This window comes from Balaenoptera acutorostrata, chromosome 6 (genome assembly GCF_949987535.1).
Source record: "Balaenoptera acutorostrata chromosome 6, mBalAcu1.1, whole genome shotgun sequence".
Lineage (NCBI taxonomy): Eukaryota > Metazoa > Chordata > Mammalia > Artiodactyla > Balaenopteridae > Balaenoptera > Balaenoptera acutorostrata.
Window position 1 is genome coordinate 35865787 of NC_080069.1, and position 15016 is coordinate 35880802.

Here is a 15016-nt window from a genome sequence, read left to right on the forward strand (position 1 = left end):
ATACTACCCAAAGCAATCTACAGATTCAATGCAATCCCTATCAAACTACCAATGGCATTTTTTACGGAGCTAGAACAAATCATCTTAAAATTTGTATGGAGACACAAAAGACCCCGAATAGCCAAAGCAGTCTTGAGGCAAAAAAATGGAGCTGGAGGAATCAGACTCCCTGACTTCAGACTATACTACAAAGCTACAGTAATCAAGACAATATGGTACTGGCACAAAAACAGAAACATAGATCAATGGAACAAGATAGAAAGCCCAGAGATTAACCCACGCACCTATGGTCAACTAATCTATGACAAAGGAGGCAAAGATATACAATGGAGAAAAGACAGTCTCTTCAATAAGTGGTGCTGGGAAAACTGGACAGCCACATGTAAAAGAATGAAATTAGAATACTCCCTAACACCATACACAAAAATAAACTCAAAATGGATTAGAGACCTAAATATAAGACTGGACACTATAAAACTCTTAGAGGAAAACATAGGAAGAACACTCTTTGACATAAATCACAGCAAGATCTTTTTCGATCCACCTCCTAGAGTAATGGAAATAAAAACAAAAATAAACAAGTGGGACCTAATGAAACTTCAAAGCTTTTGCACAGCAAAGGAAACCATAAACAAGACGAAAAGACAACCCTCAGAATGGGAGAAAATATTTGCAAATGAATCAACGGACAAAGGATTAATCTCCAAAATATATAAACAGCTCATTCAGCTCAATATCAAAGAAACAAACACCCCAATCCAAAAATGGGCAGAAGACCTAAATAGACATTTCTCCAAAGAAGACATACAGACGGCCACGAAGCACATGAAAAGATGCTCAACATCACTAATTATTAGAGAAATGCAAATCAAAACTACAATGAGGTATCACCTCACTCCTGTTAGAATGGGCATCATCAGAAAATCTACAAACAACAAATGCTGGAGAGGGTGTGGAGAAAAGGGAACCCTCTTGCACTGTTGGTGGGAATGTAAATTGATACAGCCACTATGGAGAACAATATGGAGGTTCCTTAAAAAACTAAAAATAGAATTACCATATGACCCAGCAATCCCACTACTGGGCATATACCCAGAGAAAACCGTAATTCAAAAAGACACGTGCACCCGAATGTTCATTGCAGCACTATTTACAATAGCCAGGTCATGGAAGCAACCTAAATGCCCATCAACAGACGAATGGATAAAGAAGTTGTGATACATATATACGATGGAATATTATTCAGCCATAAAAAGGAACGAAATTGAGTCATTTGTTGAGAACTGGATGGATCTAGAGACTGTCATACAGAGTGAAGTAAGTCAGAAAGAGAAAAACAAATATCGTATGTTAATGCATGTATGTGGAACGTAGAAAAATGGTACAGATGAGCCAGTTTGCAGGCCAGAAGTTGAGACACAGATGTAGAGAATGGACATATGGACACCAAGGGGGGAAAACTGCGATGAGGTGGGGATGGTGATGTGCTGAATTGGGCGATTGGGATTGACATGTATACACTGATGTGTATAAAACTGATGCCTAATAAGAACCTGCAGTATAAAAAAACAAACAAAACAACTAATACTAAACTTTCATTGGGTTATTTGTATGGAAATATGTTAATATAAATATTTCAGACATTACATGAAATTTCTAAAAATCTTATATTTGTATTTGTATGGAAATATGTATGGAAATATGTTAATATAAATGTTTCAGACAGTACATGAAATTTCTAAAAATCTTATATTTGTATTTGTATGGAAATATGTATGGAAATATGTTAATATTACATGAAATTTCAAAAAAAAAAAAAAAGCTTGTAGGTTTAGCTTCTATATTTAGGTCTATGATCCATTTTGTATTGCTTTTTGGTTATGATATAAAGGTTTTTGTTTGGTTGGTTTGGGGTTTCTTGGGGTGCCAGGGAGATGCAAGAAGGTTGCATGTGGATAGTCCATTGTCCCTGCACCAATTGCTGAAAATACTATATTTACCCCCATTGAATGGTCTTGGGACCTTAGACAACAATCATTCGACCATAAATGAAAAGTTTATTTGTATTCCATTGATCTACATGCCTATCCTTGTGCCAATACAGTATGATAGTGATGACTATGGCTTCATAGTAAGTTTGGAAATTGGAGAGGTAAGTTACTCAACTTTGTTCTTTTATAAAATTATCCTGTCTATTCTAAGTTCTTTGTGTTTCATCTATAGTTTAAGATTAGCTTGTCAATTTTTACCAAGAAAAAATCCTACTGTTATTTTGATAGAGATTGCTTTGCATTTATAGATCAACTTGGCAAAATTTCTATCTTGACAATATTGAGATTCCAATTCATGAACATGAAATGTCTCTATATTTATTTAGTTTTGCTTTAACTTCTCTCAGCAGTTTTTTTTTGTATTTTTAAGTGTACAAGTCTTACACTATTGGTTAAATTTATTCCTAAATATTTTTTAGATACTATTATTAATGGAATTATTTTCTTAGTCCATTTTCTGATTTTTCTTTGCCAGTGTGTTGAAATGTAGTTGATTTTGGATATTGATCCTACATCCTGTGACCTCTGTAAACTTGTTTATTAGGTCTGGTGTGTGTGTGTGTGTGTGTGTGTGTGTGTGTGTGTGTGTGTGTGTGTGTTCCTTGAGATTTTCTACATATAAGATTATGTCCATCTGTGAATACAGACAGTTGCACTGCTTCCTTACCAATAAGGATGCCTTCAGTTTCTTTTTACTGACTTATGTACTGCCTAGAAACTTCAGTACAAAGTTAAATAGAAGTGGTGAGAGCAAACATTCTTGCCTTGCCTCCTCTCTTAGGGGAAAGCATTAAGCCTTTTATCATTAAGTATGATGTTAGCTGTGGATTTTCTATAGATGTCCTTTAGTTTTTTAAGAGTTTTTATCATGAATTGATGTTGCATTTTATCAAATGCTTTTCCCTGCAACTACTGAGATGATGTTATGATATTTATACTTTCTTCTATGAATATAAAACATTATACAAGTTGATTTTCCGATGATTAACAAAACTTGCATTTGGGGGCTAATTCTCATTTGTTTATATTATATAATAATTTCCATAGGTTGTTGGAATTGGTTTTCTAATATTATTTATTTATTTACTTTTTGAGGTTAATGTTTTATTTTGATTAATTTCAAACTACAGAAAACTTGTGAACATTTTACACATTTTTTATTTATTTTCAAATTTTACATTCAAGGTATTTAACAAAAATTGGAAGATTTAATTTTTTCAGCTTTATTGAGATCTAATTGACATACGACAATGTGTAAGTTTAGCATGTACAGTGTGGTGACTTGATAAATGTATGTATTACAAATGTTTGCCATAATAAGGTGGGTTAACACATTTCACCTCAAATGATTACCATGTTGTCGTTGTTGTTGTTGTTGTTGTAGTGGTGGTGGTGAGAACATTAAAGCTCTACTCTCATAACAACTTTCAAATACACGATACAGAATTGTTAACTATGGTCACCATGTGCACATTAGATCTCTGGAACTTATTCATCTCATAACTGAAAGTTTGTACCCTTTGACCAACACCTTCCCATTTCCCCCAACTCTCTGTACCTGGCAAACATCATTCTACTTTCTGTTTCTGTGAGTTCAGTGTTTTTAACTTCCACATATAAGTGGATCATACAGCATTTATCTTTCATGTATGACATTACACTTGGCATAATGCCCTCAAGGACAACCCACGTTGTCACAAATGGCAGAATTTCCTTCTTTTTATGACTGAATAATATTCTATTTTATACAGAATTTGTATAGAATTTTATACAATTTTTTAACATCTTTATTGGAGTGTAATTGCTTTACAATTGTGTGTTAGTTTCTGCTTTATAACAAAGTGAATCAGCTATACATATACATATATCCCCATATCTCCTCCCTCTTGCGTCTCCCTCCCACTCTCCCTATCCCACCGCTCTAGGTGGTCACAAAGCACCGAGCTGATCTCCCCGTGCTATGCGGCTGCTTCCCACTAGCTATCTATTTTACATTTGGTAGTGTATATATGTCCATGCCACTCTCTCACTTTAATCCATTCATCCGTTGATAGACACTTAGGTTGTTTCCATGTGTTGACTTTTTTGAATAATGCTTCAATGAGCATGGGAGGGCAGATATCTCTTCGAGATAGTGATTTCATCTCCTTTGGATATATACACAGTAATAGGATTATTGGATTATATGTTAGTTCTATTTTTAATTTTTTGAGGAATTTCCGTACTGTTTTCCATAGTGGCTGCACCAATTTATATTCCCAACAGTGCACCAGCGTTCCCTTTTCTCCACATCCTTGCCAGCATTTGTTATCTATTCCTTTTTGATAATGGCTGGTCTAACAGGTGTGAGGTGATATTTCATTGTTGTTTTGATTTTCATTTCCCTGATAATAAATGATATTGAGCACCTTTTCATGTACTTGTTGGCTAGTTGTATGTCTTCTTTGGAAAAATATCTGTTCCAGTCCTTTGCCCATTTTTCAATCTGATTGGTTTTTTGCTATTGGGTTGTACGAGTTCCTTATATATTTTGAATAGTAACCCCTTATCAGATATATGGTTTGCAACTATTTTTCCCCACTCCATACGTTGCCTTTTTACTCTGTTTGTAGTTTCTTTCTTTGTGCAGAAGCTTTCTAGTTTGAGGTAGTCCCACTTGATTTTTGCTTTTGTTGCTTATGCTTTTGGTGTTATACCCAAAAAATCACAACCAACACTGATGACAAGGTGCTTTCCCCAATGTTTTCTTGTAGGATTTTCATGGTTCTAGGTCTTACATTTAAATGCTTAATCCATTTTGTGTTAATATTTGTGAGTGGTATAAAAGAGGGACCCAGTTTCATTCACTTGCATGTGAATATCCAGTTTTCCCAGCACCATTTATCAAAGAGACTATCCTTTCCCCCACTTATTCATGGATCCCTTGTCAAAGATTAGTTAATCACATACACATGGGTTTATTTCTGGGTTCTCAGTTCTGTTCCATTGAACTATGTGTCTGCTTTTATGCCAGTACCATACTGTACCAATTACTATAGCTTTGTCATAGAATTTGAAATCAGGGAATGTGATACCTCCAGCTTTGTTCTTTCTCAAGATTTCTCGGCTACTTGAGGAATTTTGTGGTTCTATACAAATTGTAGGATTGTTTTTTCTATTTCTGTGGAAAATACTGCTGGAATTTGGTAAGGCCATCTATAGATGGCTTTGGATTATATGGACAATTTTAACAATATTAACTCTGCTGATCCATGAACACAGGATGTCATTACATTTATTTGTGCCTTCAATTTTTCATCAATTTCTTATAGTTTTCAGACTAGATCATTTATTTCCTTGGATTAATTGATTCCTAAGTGTTTTGTTATTTTTGATACTATTGTAAACAGAATTTTTTAATTTCTTTTTCAGATAGTTCATTATTAGCATATAGAAATGCAATTCATTTTGTATGCTGATTTGTATACTGTAACTTTATTGAATTCATTTATTAGTTCTAACAATTTTTTGGTGGAGTCTTTAGGATTTTATATATACAAGACCATGTCATCAGCACACAGAGTCGATTTTACTTCTACATTTCTGATTTGGATGACTTTTATTTCTTTGTCTTGCCTAATTGCTCTTGTTAGGACTTCTATTACTATGTTGAATAGGAGTGGTGATAGTGGGCACCCTTGTTTTGTTCCTGATATTAGAAAGAAAGCTTTCAACCTTTTACTATTGAGTATAATGTTAGCTGTGGGCTTGGCCTTTATTATGTTGAGATTTGATTCTTCTTTACCCAATTTGTTGAAAGTTTTTATCATGAAAGGATATTGAATTTTGTCAAATGTGTTTTCTGTATTTATTGAGATCATTATATGATTTTTGTCTTTTATTCTATTAATTTATCAATTTGCATATATTGAACCATCTTTGCATTCCAGAAGTAAATGACACTTGATCATGGTGTATGATCTTTTTAATGTGCTGTTGAATTCAGTTTGCCAGTATTTTTTTGAGAATTTTTGCATCAATATTCATCAAGAATATTGGCCTACAGTTTTCTTTTCTTGCATTATCCTTATGTGGCTTTGGTATCAGGGTAACACTGGCCTCATAAAACAAGTTTGGGACTGTTCCCTTTTTTTCAATTTTTCTGGAAGAGTTTGCAAAATATTGCCATTAATTATTTAAATGTTTGGTAGAATTCAATGGGGAAGCCATGTGGTCCTGGGCTTTTCTTTGTTTGGTGGTTTTAGATTACTGAATCAATCTCCTTACTCATTACTGGTCTGTTCAGATTTTCTATTTCTTTGTGATGTGGATATGGTAGGTTTTATGTTTTGAGGAATTTATTCATTTCTTGTAGGTTGTCCAATTTGTTGGCAATACTGTTCATCTTTTTAAAAAACCAACTCAGTTTTATTGATCTTTTCTACTGATTTTTTATTCTCTATTTTATTTATATCTGCTCTGATCTTTGTTATCTTCTTCCATCTGCTAATTTGGGATATAGTTAGTATTTTTATAGTTCCTTGAGGTGTAAAGTTAGGTGACTTATTTGAGACATTTTGTTTTTTTGTTTTTTAGTGTAGTCATTTATCACTATAAACTTTCCTCTTAACACTGCTTTTGCTGCATCCCATAAGTCTTGACATATCTGTTTCCATTTTCATTTGTCTCAAGATGTTTTTTGATTTACCTTAATTTCATCTTTGACCCGCTGGGTGTTCAGGACTGTGTCATTTGACTTCCATATATTTGTGAAATTTCCAGTTTTCTTCATGTTATTTATTTCTAGTTTCATACCATTGTGGTCAGAAAAAAACACTTGGTAGGATTTCAATCTTTATAAATTTGCTGAGATTTGTTTTGTGACCTAATATATAATCTCTTTTGGAGAATGTTTTATGTGTGCTTGAGAAGAATATGTATTCATTCCATTGCTGTTAGATGGAATGTTCTCTATATGTCTGTTAGGTTCATTTGGTCTAAGATGTAGTCCAACTCAAATGTGTGCTTATTTATTTTCTTTCTGTGTCATCTATCCATTATGGAAAGTGGGGTAATGAAGTCTCCTACTATTATTGTGTTGCTGTCTATTACTCACTTTATATCTGTTAGTATTTGCTTAAAATAGTTAGGTGCTCCAATTATACATGCATCATATTTATAATTATTATATCCTCTTGATGAATTGACCTCTTTAAAATTATATAATGACTTTCTTTATATCTTGTGACAGTTTTTGAAAAAAGTCTATTTTGTCTGACACAAGTACGGCTCTTTTAAGTTTGCATTTGCATGGAATCTTTTCCTATGTCTTCACTTGAGCCTGTGTGTGTCAAGAAGTCAAAGTGAGTCTCTTGTAGGCAGTATATAATTGGATCTAATTTTTTATCTTTCATCTACTCTATGCCTTTATATTTGACAATTTAATCCATTTATATTTAAAGTAATTATTTATAGGTAAGGACTTATTCTTGCCATCTGTTTATTGTTTTCTGGCTGTTTTAAAGTTCCTTTTTTCCTCTCTTCTCCTCTTCATTTGTGAATTGATATTTCATAGAGGTACACTTGATTCCTTTCTCTTTATCTTGTGTGTATCTACTATAGATTTTGGTTTTGTAGTTATTCTGTTGCTTACTTGAAACATCTTCTAGAAAACAGCTTATTTTTAGCTGTTAACAACTTAATTTTGATCACATACAAAACATCTATGCTTTTATTCCCCTCTCCTTTTACATTTTATGTTTTTAATGTCACAATTTATATCTTTTTATATTGTGTATACATTAACAAATTTTTGTAGCTTTAGCTATTTTTAATACTTTTTGTCCTTTACTCTTTATATTAGTGTTAAGTAGTTACCACTGCCATATTACAGTATTAGAGTATTCTGAATATGACTATATACTCACATTTACCAGTATATTATGTATTTTTCATATGTTTTTATGTTAGTAGTTCACCTTTTGTTTCAGCTTGGAGAACTTCTTTCACCATTTCTTGTAAGGCAGTTCTAGTTGTGATGAACTCCCTCAGTTTCTCTTTATTTCTTTATTCCTGAAGGACAACTTTGCTGGGTAAACTATTCTTGGTTGGCATTGTTTTTTCTTTTCTTTCAGCTCTTTGAGTATATCCTCTCACTCTCTGCTTGCCTACCAGGTATCTGCTGAGAAATTTGCTGATAGCCTTATGGGGGTTATCTTGTATGACAGAGATTTCTTTTCTCTTGCTGCTTTCAAAATTCTCTCCTTGTCTTTGATTCTAGACAGTTTAATTATAATACATCTTAGAGAAGTTCATTTTGGATTGAAAATTTGAGATGACTTATTAACTCCATGAATTAGGATGTCCAACTCTCTCCCCAAGGTTTGGGAAGTTCTCAGCCATTATTTCTTTTGTTTGTTTATTTTATTTTATTTTATAGCCATTTTTCTTTAGAAAAGGTTTTTACCCTTTTCTCCCTCTCTTTTCTTTCTGGGACTCCAATGATGTGTAGATTGCTTCTCTTGTGTCTCATAAATCTTGTAGGCTTTCTTCATTCCTTTTTATTCTTTTTTTGTTTTGCTCCTCTGATTGGATAATTTCAATTGATCTGTCTTCAAGCTGACTAATTTCTTCTTCTACTTACTCCAGTCTGCTGTTGAAGTTTTCTATTGAATTATTCAGTTCAGACATTGTATTCCTCAGTTCCAAAATTTCTGTTTTGTTCTTTTTTATGTTTCTCTCTGTTTGTTGAACATCTTTTTGTTCTAGTAATGTTTTCATGATTTTTTAAAATCGCCTATCTATGTTCTCTTGTAGCTCTGAGTATCTTTAAAAGAATTATTTTGAATCCTTTGTCAAGCAATTCCTGTATCTCCATCTCAATTCCTGTATCTCCATTTCTCCATTCCTGTATTTCCATTTGATCACTCTTTGAAAGATCAAAGAGTCTTTCTGACTCTTTGGAGTCAGTTAATGGAAGTTTACTGTGTTCTTTTGGTGGAGTTGTGTTTCCCTCATTTTTCATGATCCCTCTAGCCTTGTGTAGGTATCTGTGCATTTGAAGAAACAGTCACTTCTTCCTGACTTTATGGACTGACTTTGGTAAGAAAAGACCTTTACCTAGGGATGGGGATATGCTGGAGCTTGTAGTGACCCTTGTTTCAGTGATGCAGAGTGCCAAGTGCAAGGGCATGTGGTGGTTCCAGTTTTGGCAGGGCGTGCTGACTCATTTTTCAGGCCACCAGTCCTTGGCATGATCAACAACTGTGTGATCCTTGGTGAGCACTGCAGGGAGTCTACAGAGGCTTCTAAGGCTATTAAGGTCCTCACAGGCACCTCCAGTTCCAACAGCTAGGGACCAGGGCAGGCAATGGTGGTAGCCAGAGCCAGTGGTGTATACATGCTCAGCTGCAGGGGTAGCTGTGGGTGCCTGCATAGTGTCAGAGCCAGTTACAAACACACTTATAGTAGTGGGGACCAGGGTAAGGGTCGAGGCCAACTGCAGGCACCCTGGAAGCTCTGGGGGCCGTGGCTGTTGGCATGCACCACCATGGCTGCTGGTTCTCACTACAGGTGCATGGCAGTGGAGGCCGGTGTTGGGAGTCAGGCCAAGGGCATACAAATTTACAGCCCAAGGGGTTAACTGCAGGTGAGCTGAGTGGTGCTGGTCAATTATAGAAGAGAGGGACAGATGCAGGTCCACAAGAAGCTACAGGGACTCTGGCATGCACTTCTGTGACTACACAGTCTCCTCACAGGCATACACATGGCAGTGGAGGCCAGAGTCAGGGGTCAGACTGGGGACGTGCAGATGCACAGCTGAAGTGGCTAGCTGCAGAGGAGCCCAGTGGTGTAAGCCAGTGACAGGAGACAGGGCTGGGTCCAGGCCCACAAGTAGCTGTGGGGCCCTTGGCTATTGGAGCGTACTTCCTTGGCTGTAAGATCCTCCTATGGGTGCACACACAGCAATGGAGACCAGTGGTGTGCAAGTACAAAGATTGAAGTGGTAGGGGTCATCCACCAGGGTCTATACTGGCATTTCGTACTCACGCAGCTGCAGAGACCTGGACTGGTTGCCAGCATGGGTCCCAGGTTCCAGTGAAAATGGGGATGGGGAGCAAGGAGGGACTCAGGTGGCTGGCATCTACTAAAGTGAATACCTGTGAGGCAAAAATCAGTGAAATCTGGGGGGTTTGAAGTGGCTGTTTCTTCTATGATGGAAGCTGCCGAGGTCAAAGAACTGAGGTTGCTCTCAATATATGTTGATATTAGTAAACCTTACTTTTCTTCCTTGCTCCTAGCCATCTCTGTACATCTCAGCTTTGCCAGTCTCTGGGAAGGTGAAACTGAATCAAATGCTTTTTGTGTGTCCTGAAAGGCTGGGAAGCTGGTCACTCACTCCACTCTCCCTTTCCCTCCAAAGAGAACGGTTTCTAGCTGGGGAGTTTTCTCTTGGCACTGAGCAGTGCCAGCTTGGAAGACAGGGTGGTGTAGACAAAATGAAGCTGTTCTTCTTTCCCTTTTTGTGCAGTTATTTTCAATTGCTTTGTTCCACTGTGTTGCTGAAGTTTCTTAAGTGCACTCCAGCACTCTTTTTGTTCATGGAGAGATGTCTAATTGTTGATCTTTGTTGGAGGATGGAGGCTGAAGTCTCCTACTCCACCATCTTGGTGACATTACTCTGGCTTAATAATATATTGTTAAGGATTTTTTCATCTATATTCATGAGGGATATCAGTCTTTTCTTTGCATGTGATGTCTTCATTTGCCTTTGATATCAAGATGAAACTGGCCTAATAGAATGATGTGAGACATGCTCTCTCTTTTCTACATTTTCTGGAATAGATGATGAGGGATTGAGATTATTTCTTCCTTTAATATTCAGTGGAATTCACCAGTTGATTCATCTGAATCTGGGCTTTTATTTCCTGAAAGGATTTTAATTACTAATTTACTTTATTATTTGTTATAGATCTATTGAGATTTTCTATTTCTTTTTGAGTCAGTTTTGGAAATTTGGATCTAAGAATTTGTCTGTATCTTATAAAACATCTAATTTGTAGCATAAAGTTGTTCATAATATTCTCTAATACTCCTTTAATTTCTGCATTTAAATTTCTTGTTTTGATAAATTCTTGCTTGGAATGCTAGCTAAAGGATTGTCAATTTTTTTGATCTTTTAAAGAGCCAGATTGACAAAATTCTGGTTTTATTGATTTTTGTGTTTTGTATTTTGTTGACATGTGTTCTAACCTTTATTATTTCCTTTCTTTTGCATGGTTTCTTCTTTTTTAGTGTCTTGGGGTAGAAACCTAGGTTATTGATATGAGCCTTCTCTTCCACTACAGGTGTTTAACAGTATAAATTTCTTTCTAAGCACTGCTTTAGGCACATCCCATACATTTTGATATACTATTTAAAATTTTCATTTACTTCAAAATACTTTCTAGTTTTCCTTCCAATTTATTTTTTGACTTATGTGTTATTCAGATATGTGTCATTTAATTTCCAAATATTTGTGGATATCCCAGATATACTCTGTTCTTGATATTACACATTCCACTGTGGTTGGAGAACATATTTATATTATTTCATTCCTGTTTAATTTATTGATATTTGTTTATGGCTGAATAAATGGTCTATCCTAGAGAATGTTCCATGTGCTGTTGAAAAGAATGTGTATTCTGTATTTATTGAATGGAGCATTTTATATATGTCACTTAAATTACTTTGGTTGATAGTGTTTTTCAGGCCTTTCTTCTATAACCTTGCTGATTTTGTTTCATTTTTTTTCTATTATTTGTGGACATTAGGAAATTGAAATTCCCAACTATTATTGTTGTATTATCTATTTCTCCTTTCATTTCTATCAGATATTGCTTCATGTATTTTGAAGTTCTGTTATTATATTTGTATACATTTATAATTTTATTGACATTTTATCATTTGGATTTGTCCCTCTTTATCTCTAGTAATACTTCTTGTTTTAAAATCTACCTTGTTTAGTATTAATACAACCACTTCAGCAGGTTACTACTTGCATAACGTATCTTTTCCAAACTTCTACTTTCAATGAATATGTGTTTAAATCTAAGATATGTCTTTTGTAGCTTGTGTATAGTTGGATCTTGCTATATTATCCATTTTGTCAATCTCTGTTTTCTAATTGAGTTGTTTAGACTATTTACATATAGTGCAGTTATTGATAGGGTCAGAGTTACATTTGCCATTTTGCTATTTGTCTTCTGTTTTCAGTCTTCTTTGTTCCTCTGTTCTTCCTTTAATGACTTCTTTTGTGTAAAATATTTTAGTACATTATTTTAATTCTTTTATTGATTTTTACTACATTTTTGAATTATTTTCCTAGTGTCTGAACTTCGTATTCCAATATACATCTTAATTTATTGCAGTCTATTTCAAAATAATGTTAACTGAATTCTCATGAAACATAGAATGTTTTCTACAATATAACTATTCTTTTCCCTTCTTAAGTAATTGTTTTAATATATATTACATCCATATGCCTTACAAACCAACAATACAGTGTTATAATTATTTCTTTATACAATCTTATGCATTTTAAAGAATTTAATAGAAGAAATGAGAAAATATATTTATAAATTCTTTTATTCTTAATCTAGATATTTATTACTCCTGGTACTTTTCATTTCTTCCAGTTGATTTGTGCTAGTATCTAATGTCATTTTCTTCTAGCCCAAAGAATTTACTTTAGTATTTGTCATAAATCAGTTCTGATAGCAAGGAATTCTCCCAGCCTTTTAAAATTCAGAAATATCCTTATTTCACCTTTATAACTGGTGGATAGTTTTGCTGGATAAAAAAATTCTTCATTAGCAGTTTTTCTTTCAGTATTTTGAATATTTTATTCCACTGCCTTCTTGGGTCCATTTTCTCTGGTGATAAGCTAGGCTTTTTTTATAGTGATGCTCTCCAGTATGTATTAAGTTGTTTTTCTCTTGCTACTTTTAAGATTTTTCTCTTTGTGTGTGGCTTTCAACATTTTGACTACAGTGTGTCTGGGTACACATCTCTTTGTATTTATTCTACTTAGGATTCATTAAGCTTCTTGGATGAGTAAATTAACATTTTTCATCAAAGTTAGGAAGTTTGGGCCATTATTCTTCAAAAAATAACAATAACTATTGGATTCACAATTTGAGGAAGTATATTAGATGAAACTTGATACATTTAGTGCAAAAGTCTAGGGACCTTGAAATTGGAATGACTGCATGTCTTTGGATTCAGACATAGCCTGAATACCTTGAGCATGATGAGTACACCTTGATCTCATAAGCAGTTTTTTCTCCCCATGTAAGACAGTTTCTACATTGCTGGTATGCAACTATTAGATGAATCTCAAAATCATTATCCTGAGTGGAAAAAAAAAAAAAGACATACAGAAGAGTATGCACCATATGATTCCTTTTGCATGAAACACTACAGAAGACAAAGCTAACCTATAGTGACCAAAATGGAGGGGGACAATTCCTAGATGGAAGTGACTGAACAGTTTAAAAAGTGATCCAATATATTTGGGCTCTCAATAGATGGAAATTATTTTAAGTATTCATTCTGACAAGGCTTGAATATAAGAATATCTTCAAGAGGGACATTATACTTCTGAATCTTTTATAAAATTCTACGCATAGGAGGATGGATGCCAAATAAATACACCTTCTCCCCCAAACCCTACTAGGATGGACTCAATGTGAGGTCAAGATCAAGGTGAAGATCTTCACTTAGGTGGATTTACCAAGCATCCAGGAAGCCTAATGTTATTATCAGAGGAGAAGGATATGGCCAAGCATCTGCTACTAGTTGGTCAGAGCAGATATTCTCTGCTCTGTACACCTTACCTGGCAAATTAGACACTTGAAGCTTATGAGGCAGTTCAGGTTTGTTGTACCTGAAATGCTCTCTGAAATTTTAAGGCCTCTAAGGTTGACTAAAAGTTACTGCTTGTGAGCAGATATGAAAAAGAAGTGATTAACTGACTTCTAACAGTGGCACTCTCATTTCTTTCTCACCTAATACTAAGAAGTGATCCTAATATAATGCATCCCTCTTTTAGGGGATTGCACACTCTCCTCAGGGCCTGCCTGTACAACCTCCCTTACTGACTCCAGGCGCATAATGGGAATTTAAAAACCAACTATGCTTGGAGGGAAAATTGCGAGGTGTAATCCAGAAAAAAAAAAACCACACACACTCACAAAAGGAACTCAAGATCTTTCTCAATGCTAAATACTGCAATCAAAATACACAGGGTAGCGGATTGGATGAAAAAAACAAAATCCATCTACATGCTGCCTATAAGAGACTCACTTCAGAGCTAAAGACACACAAAGATTGGAAGTGAGGGGATGGAAAAAGCTATCTCATGCAAATGGAAATGACAAGAAAGCAGGAGTAGCAATACTCATATCAGATAAAGTAGACTTTAAAACAAAGTCTATTACAAAAGACAAAGAAGGGCATTATTTTTTTAATAAATTTATTTATTTATTTGTTTTTATTTTTGGCTGTGTTGGGTCTTTGTTGCTGTGTGCGGGCTTTCTCTAGTTGCAGCGAGCAGTGTGCGGGCTTCTCATTGTCGTGGTTTCTCTTGTTGCAGAGCATGGGCTCTAGGCAAGTGGGCTTCAGTTGTTGTGACACATGGGCTCTAGAGAGCAGGCTCAGTAGTTGTGGCACCCGGGCTTAGTTGCTCTGCAGCATGTGGGATCTTCCTGGGCCAGGGATCAAACCTGTGTCCCCTGCATTGGCAGGCAGATTCCCAACCACTGCACCACCAGGGAAGCCCAGAAAGGCATGTTTAATGATACAGGGATCAATACAAGAAGAGAATATAATATTTGTAAACATATGTGCACCTAATATAGGAACACCTAAATATATAAGGCAAATATTAACAGACATAAAAGGGAGAAATTTACAATAATACAATAATAGTAGGGGAATTTAACACC